The sequence below is a fragment of the Olea europaea genome, chromosome 12 (assembly GCF_002742605.1).
Source record: "Olea europaea var. sylvestris chromosome 12, O_europaea_v1, whole genome shotgun sequence".
Lineage (NCBI taxonomy): Eukaryota > Viridiplantae > Streptophyta > Magnoliopsida > Lamiales > Oleaceae > Olea > Olea europaea.
This window is the reverse complement of record NC_036248.1, coordinates 2,310,810-2,319,618: the sequence shown is the minus strand read 5'-3', so window position 1 is coordinate 2,319,618 and position 8,809 is coordinate 2,310,810. Positions and strand designations below refer to the sequence as shown.

Sequence of the window (8,809 nt, the reverse complement as noted above, 5' to 3'; positions counted from 1 at the left end):
GCTTCTTTTTTTTTTGCCATATTTATGTCGCATTTCCGGCACTTTTTTTTTTTTTTTTTTAATGTATGCGGTTCGGGTCGGGCGATTCGGGTTGGTTTGACCTGCAACCCGACCCGATTGACAACCGATAGACCGAAAACCGCCCAAAAAATAAAAAAACCTGACCTAAACAGATCGGGTTGGGTCGGTTTTTGCCCACTCCTAGTTAGGCAGGTAGTAGTATAGATTGAGGTTACATTGGTGTTTCACAAATTCTCAATTCCTTTTAGTTTCTCTACAAGTTCTTGTTTTGAAATTTCTATCATGTATTTTAATTTGAATAGTTTGATAATTAATTTGCATTTCAAAATGTGAAAAGGTTAAATATTATGTTAACCTAATGTTTTGATTGTGAGAGAGATTTTGTTTGGATTTTACAAAGTTTTGGTTTGAATATATATGTTATTTATTTTTATATTTAATTTTGTTATGCTTGTAAAAAAAAAAAAAAAAATTACGTTCAAGGGTCTCGTAATAGTTAGTCGCTTGCGGCCTCAAAAATCTTAGGGTTGACCCTGTACACACAGGAGTTGCTTGTTTTCTTTCATTGTAATTAGATTTTTTACTTTGGCATGTTTGACCCACATTCTTTAAAAAAAAAATACATTTTTAAACAGTGATTTAATATCATTTCAACCACACATTCTTCAATAAAATAATATTACATGTAAATTCAAAACATTTTCTTATCTTTTAACCACACATTTTCCATCAATATACTATTCAAAAATACATTCTTATGAAAATAATGTGGCTCAAACAAAGGCTTATTAAAGTTCTTGCCCAATTGTTTTCTCTGGGTGCTGAAATTATGTCATAGATTTATGTGTATGTAATATGATGTGAGTTCTATAATAATAGTATGCACTAAAGTGTTCTCTATAATCCGCTGGGGTTTTTTCTGTTAATATTATTCTTGTTAAACCTTGTAACATATGATACCATCGAATGTTGGCTGATTAGGGTTCATATATTTCAACACTCTGCATTTCGACTCCCTGAATTTGGCTTACTCAGGATAAAGAACTCAAAAAACTTGTTGCGTAGTATTGTAGTTTTTAGAAGCCCATTTTTATGGCTCCCTTTTTGAGGTTCAATTTGACATGTTCCATACTCGAAAATTTGTGTTTCCATTGGATTTTTTATTTCTTATTGTTTCTCTCAATTAAGGAGATTATTCCTTACTCCTTAGTTTGGGATTATGGAGTTAGTCAAGTTGAATAATTGCATTGACTTAGCCGTGAGCGTGCAATCCCTTCAGCCAACTCCCTTGATTCAAGAAGATATGTTAGATCTGTTGGATATTGGTTAAATAAATCGAGAATTGAAAATCGATTAAAGTGACTTCGTATCGACTTCGGCAAAATACTCAAAAGCTCGACTGAATCCGTTTAGGCAAAATTGTTTGCCACTTCGCCGCTTCGGGGCGCACAAACGGGGATTGACCGTGCGACCGCATGGTTGGTAAACCGCGAATAGACACCTTTTCATAAAGGTGCATTGTTTGGAAATGGTGCATGGTTTGGCCTCAACCATTTCGTCCACACCCTTTCATGGTCTATAAATAGGACCCATTGGGCGTCCTATTCCACACAATTTGATATGCAAAATATCTCTCATCCTCTCTTCTATCCAAAATCAAAATCATTTCATTTATTTTGATTTTCCTTCATTTCATCCTTGGAGTACATAAGCCTAAATTTGGTTCGTTGTACTTGTATTTTGGAATGCTACAAACACAAGTGTAGCCGTTGTATCTTGGGAGTCGATTGCCGAAATCCGTAGGCACCGTTGCGGGGCAAATTCGACTTAAGGACAAAGAGTCCAACTCTTGCCTCGGCTTTGTCCCTACTTACAAACCATCATTATACTTATTTTGGCGTCACTATTCACAAAATTCCTCCAACAAGATCTATTTTTCAAGAAATTGTTGTTTTTGGTATATATGTTTGTTGAAGATGGGATTCATTTTCCTGTTATGGTGAACATATGTAATTATTCCATATTTCCATGGAGCATTGATGTGCTTCTGTTCTTAAGAAATTTTAGCTCGTCTTGCTAGAAGAAATTTTAGCATATTATGCTCGCAATATATTTTGGAGCTTCCAAGTAAAATTTTTTGTGCTCGCAACTATATAATGGTCTTTAGATTTCAATCTTAGCTGTCTAATTGTCATTTCATATGCAGATCCCTTTAACGCAATCATGGCGATGGCTTTAGTTCAGTCAACTAATATCCTTAATATAGTTTCTGGGGAAAGGAATGGACAATTTAAAGGATTGGGAATACAAAAAGAATGGTTACAATGCTGCATTGTGTACAAAATATGCCTCTAAGGATCAGGAATTTCTCAAAATTCCGACGACCTAATGCCTTAGATATGATGCTAAGGCAAACTGGCCAGTCACTCCAATTGAAGGTATCTGGTGTGACCTCTGTTACTCGACGAAGAAAATGCCGGATCGCACCACGAGCCATGTTTGAGCGCTTTACAGATAAAGCGATAAAAGTTATCATGCTTGCACAAGAGGAGGCAAGATGGCTTGGTCATAATTTTGTGGGAACCGAGCAGATTCTGTTGGGACTTATTGGTGAGGGCACTGGCATTGCTGCTAAGGTTCTCAAGTCGATAGGAATTAATTTGAAAGATTCCTGTTTGGAGGTGGAGAAAATAATTGGAAGGGGTAGTGGATTCGTTGATGTGGAGATACCTTTTACTCCTCGTGCAAAGCATGTTTTAGAACTCTTGCTAGAGGAAGCTGGCCAGCTAGGTAACTTTTTTATTATTTCTTTTAGTGTGTGATACATGTTATGTTAGGCTCTTACTTCATCAAATTCTAAGATACAGTTTTATTGTTCCAATCTTATTTCACTCTACTTGGGGCCGGCAGCATATAAAATTATAAATAAGGGTTCTATTTTTATGTTTAGCTTCATTCATATTTACACATGATTATTTGTGTGGATAGATTATTATCAATTTCTTTTACTCTGAAATTTATTGCCTTTTGATATAGGTCACTATCACATTGGATCAGAACACTTGCTGCTGGCATTGCTTCGTGAGGGTGAAGGTGTGGCAGCTCGTGTTCTAGAGAACTTAGGTGCTGACCTAAGTAATATTCGTACACAGGCAAGAATTGCTACTTGTCTTTGCTTTCTGTTGACTATTTTCGCAATTCCCTTAAAACTGACTGTATGTTGATCCATTTGGGCAATTAGGTTATTAGAATGGTGGGCGAGAGTTCGGAAGCTGTTGGTGCTGGTGATGGAAGTAGAGGTGGAGGTGGAAGCTTAGGCAACAAGATGCCTACACTGGTGGAGTATGGTAGTAATTTAACCAAGCTAGCTAAGGAGGTAATCTTCTCACTGTATTTTTTGATGCCTACACTTTTCATATTCATAGAGAGCTCAAAGGTGCTTGATGTCTTGGTTTTAGGGTAAATTGGACCCTGCTGTTGGAAGGCTGCAGCAAATTGAATGTGTCACTCAAATTTTGGGGCGGCGTACAAAAAATAACCCCTGCCTCATTGGAGAACCTGACGTTGGGAAGACAGCTATTGCGGAGGGCCTTGCTCTGAGAATTGCCAATGGGGATGTTCCCGAGACCATTAAGGGGAAAAAGGTAAATTACTATGTGAAACCTTGAAGAGAAATAGGCAGATTAGTTATTTGATACCCTAAGGTTGCGTTTGGTGCCACGGATAAGACCGTATATGAAATGTAGTATAAATTTAGAATAGATAATACTAGATGAACGGTATTATGGTGTAGATAATATATTTTTTGTTTGTTTAGTTAAAAATGTCATTTATATTATCAATCGTACCGTATAACTTAATGCTGATGGTTGAGTTGGGTTAGGCTGATAAGATAAAGTAATTTAAATGACATTATTTCGAATTAAAATTAAAGAATGTCATTCTCCTTAATCTACCATAATACCATACCCACTACAATATATTCTAATTTTATGCTAAATTTTTTACGGTCTATTCGGGTTCACCAACTGCAACCTAAGGTAGTGTTTGATTGGTTAATTTTTTCCATGGAAAATGGAATTTACCTTGCATTTTCCAACTTTTAGTTGTTTGATAAAGTTTAGTTTTTCATGGAATTTAGATTCTTGATTTTATTGGGAAGTGCAATTTTCTTGCTTTTGTGGAAAAATCAATTCCCACTAATTTGGTGGGAATTGATTTTCTCGGTTACTGTTTACATTTTTTTTTTTTTTGGGCAATGGAAACAAATTTGAAGAATTATTGTAAAAAAATATTACTCTTTAATTGATAAATTTCTTGATTTTTTTTTTGGCAATGGAAATAAATTTCAGCCCTAATACCAGTAAATTCTATCCCTTTAATTGACAATTTTTATGTAAAACAAAGCCAATCGAATACAAAAAAATACTTTTATTTCAACATTTTCCACGTGGAAAATTATACCAATCAGACACAATAATTTACAATTTCCAGTAAAATAATTTCTAGGCAATTCAATTCCCTGAAATTCGTTTTCAATTCAATTCCATCTTTACAATCAAACGGACCCTAAATGTTACATGTGTAGAAGTATGAGTTGGATGGCTCTTTTCATGGGCCCCAATTTGGTAATTTCTTTATAAATTTGAAAAGTTAGATCTTTTCCCTCTTTGTAGTGGATCTTGGAGATCCACTAAGAGTTTTGAAGAAGATTTTAAAAATAAGTGTCAAAACAACTTCCTGACATGCATTCTTGTTAAAATTCCTTTCTTTGGTGGTCTCAGTTGTATGAGGGGTTGTTCGGTTTTATAATTATTCATGTGACCTGGATTCGAAACAAAATATAGCATATGCTATAGCCAATTTGGTTCTGTGATATGTGCGTTTAGTTTATATATTTCATAATTATAACTTTGATGCTTTCTATTAAATATTGAAAACCTACAGTATTTTAGGATGACAATTAAAATTCCTTTTGTGTCCTTTCAGGTTATAACCCTTGATGTGGGTCGTCTTGTTGCTGGGACAAAGTATCGTGGTGAATTTGAGGAAAGGCTGAAGAAGCTGATGGAGGAAATTAAACAGGGTAACCAAATTATACTTTTTATTGATGAAGTTCACACATTGATTGGAGCAGGAGCAGGAGCAGGAGCAGGAGCAAGAGCAGCAGAGGGGGCGATTGATGCTGCAAAAATTTTGAAACTTGCTCTAGCTCGGGGTGAATTACAGGTTGTTCGGGCCAAAATTGAACCCTCAACTCTTCCATATAGCGTACAGATGTGTGTATCATTAATCACGTTCTTAAAAAATGTGAATTACTCTTCCTTGTGGACATTTTAGAAATTGTTTTATTTTTTGGTTATCTCATCATCCTCTTTGTTCCACAATTCATTTCCTTATGTTTTGCAAAGGGTTGCTTGGGTGCATTAATCCTTGATTATTTCCTATATGGCACTATTGAATGAATTTTAGTGGCTCACAATTTTGTACGTACTAAGTTTAACTGGAGTGCTTCATAAGTCTGTCCCCATCTTTTAGTAGTCACCACATTTGTTTGATATCTTTTTATCATGCTTATGTCAGTGTATTGGGGCTACTACATTGGACGAATACAGAAAGCACATTGAGAAAGATCCAGCATTACAAAGACGGTTCCAGCCTGTCAAGGTCCTGAAGCCTCCTATGGATGAAACCATACAAATTTTAAAAGGGATTCGCGAACTATACGAAATCCATCACAAGCTTCGTTACAATGATGAAGCTTTAGTTTCTGCGGCTCAGCTGTCATACCAGTACATCAGGTACTACTTTTTTCTGGAGAAAAATGTAAATATTATATTGTAATCTGTAATTTATTGTTTACTGGTTACAGTAAATAGCATGTAGACGTAATGTAACGTTGAAATGGGATAGGAGGATTTGAAACATCTGAATAACGGTGCTTTCCATCCCCCCATTAGTTGTTTTCTGATCCTAGCAGTAGTCGCTTATGTACCCGCCAAAGCCAGGTGTTGCTCGTAAACTGTCCGCTTATCTTTGAATATTCTGTTTGTATATTTCAGTGATCGCTTCCTTCCATATAAAGCCATTGTCTTGATTGATGACGCTGGTTCCCGTGTCCAACTTCCCTTAGGCCCACTAATCCGTTTGGCCCGCTTCACATCCATTTCTCTATATATATGGGTTCAACTCACACAATCAAGGTATGTTCTCCATTCCTAGCCAAACCCCCATCTCCATATTATTGCACTCTATATATTTATTTCCTTCCGGCCGTTGACTTGACCGTCGGAGTGCAAACGGTCGCCGGACATTTTTCTTGTCCGGCCGTCTTTGCCTCTTGACGGTGTGCTACATGCGCAGGTATCGAGGGGACGAGGCTAGGGAACCTGTTGGGGCCATTTTTGGAGGTCAACAAGTAATATCATTCCTATGGTTAGAATTATTGTCACCTTATGGCATGTAATTTTGATTCAAATCGATAGAGGGGTCTTTCAGATTGGATAGTTCGATCATTTTGAGATCGGAGACGGTAAGACAATAAAATTTGGATTGAGAGTTTAATCATGGCACATTGTAGAATGGGTAATTATATTACTACTAGAAATTTTAATTACTACAACACATTATAATCACACAATAATTAAAAAATATTTTTAATAAATACAGCACAATAAAGACAGAAGTTGACATTAAGCACATTGTTTCTTCTTGGACGGGAATACCTGTTGAGAAACTCACTCATATCAAGATGGAGGAGACGCTCCACACATGGGTCATTGGGCAGGTGGAAGCTGTCAAAGCCATCTGTCGTGCCGTTCGCCGTGCTCGTGTTGGTCTTAAAAACCCCAAAGGACCTATTGCGTAAAAACAACATAATATAGTATTGTGGTGTAGTTATCACCAAAATTGATCCTCATTTTCTCAACCTTTATCCTCATTATTTCACATAGGTAATTATATTACCGCTGCACTTTCTATTTTTTAAACCACATTATAAATACACCACATTTAAAACACATTTTTTTATAAATACACCACTACTAATTTACAAATATAACCCTAAATTAAGAAAAATATTAGAAGAGTACACCACACAACGCTCTTCATCTTTCGATTCTTTCCCTACCCTGTTCTCTCCCCACCATCCGCCTCCTCCACCGTGGTGGGTGGAGCTTGAAGACAAAGTTAGATACTTCTATTGATGCCAAGATCAAAGCTAGCATTGAAATCATTTGTCAAGCGCTTGACTGGAATTTCTTGCTGATTGCTGGGAGTCTTCTCCTTCACGGTGATGGTTTTTGTCTGGAACGTCTGGAGCTTCTTTGTCTCTAATTGAATGAGGGATGAATTGGGTTTCATTGATTCATAAGCTATGGACTGAATGTTTTTTAACACCAGATTCTTATCCTCAAGTCTTATGGGCAACCTCCATAATTGGGCCTAAACCATTTGAGCCGAGTAGCCTCACTTAAGCCCGTATATCAAGTCTCAGCCCTTTAACAAAAGTGCCTTCTAACACTTCGTCCGAAACCCCTTTCAAAGGAGCAGCTAGCATCTCAAACTCTCGCCGGAACTCTGCCATTGTTCCTCGTTGTTTGTGTTGGGAATCTACTTATACATGCACAGCGGAAAATTAAATTATTTCGATTCCCATCCAATAGATCTCATTGTGTTTGGTTAGGAATTGTGATAAGATTGTACCTTTTGTCAGATCTGCAATCTTTTGCTTTTCTTTTCGTTCAATCAACCTTGATTTGCCACCACAGCTGTCCAATTGTCCAGCCTCCAACGGTGATCCACACAGAGAATATGATTGCAGCCTCTAGGGTTTTCTCTTGTGCCAGCAAGAATAATGAAAACCTTAATGGACCTCAAACCCTAGTTATGTATTTATATAAACCAAACAGGCCCGGCCCGGTCCGGTCCAATAATTAATTAATCCAATTAATTAAACCCGGTCTGTGAATTAATTAATCCAATTAATTAATTCGAAAATATAAATAACAAATCCAATTAATTAATTTATTCAACGATTGTTAAATTAACCAATTGGCAATTTGCAATCTTTCAATTCTCTTTTGTGTGTGACCCATTAGGTTCCCGACCACGATGCCTAACGACGTGAAATATTATTTTGATCTAATCAAAATTGATAAATTAAAACACCATTTTAATTTATCGTCAATTCACATTCGCCGTCCCTGATTGACATCTAGCAATGTGTCAGGGCAATACATGTGACGGGAAATGTCACGTGGTATGACAAAACCAAATTCGTTCGTTTACCGTGAAACTATAATCCCTTCGTCAATATGATCCGATCAATTACGAGATATGGAATTATGTCAATCTCAATCATCGATCATATCTTTCACTTCACTACTAAGTCAATATAAGTCGAAAACTCCTTTTCGACTTATGAGTACACCTTGGCCAAGGATTTCATCATTGACTTAATTGAATGAAACGCAGATCATAATCTCCTACTATCTAAGAGTGACGAATCCTTTATTGATCAATCACAACCTTCATACGATTCTTGACGTACCCGAACGATGTCGTATTAGCGGCCCTTTTCAGAGCAACATCCAACACCGCCAAAGTATGACTGTCCTCATATAAGGTACCATGACGACCTCAAGTCAAAGGACCAATTTCACTACCGAACGTTAGAGATTAACCACTGACACTCAGATAGTTATCCATGTGGAATCTCTCGACGGGTCTCCAATGTTTTGTTCTATAACAAACATCCACGTGTTCATTTAAGTGTCACCACACTTTA

General features: G+C 36.8%; 1 pseudogene; it reads left to right on the top strand.

Moving 5' to 3' along the window:
- Positions 1 to 8,809, top strand: part of LOC111405157 — a 19,407-nt pseudogene that overhangs the window by 2,020 nt on the left and 8,578 nt on the right.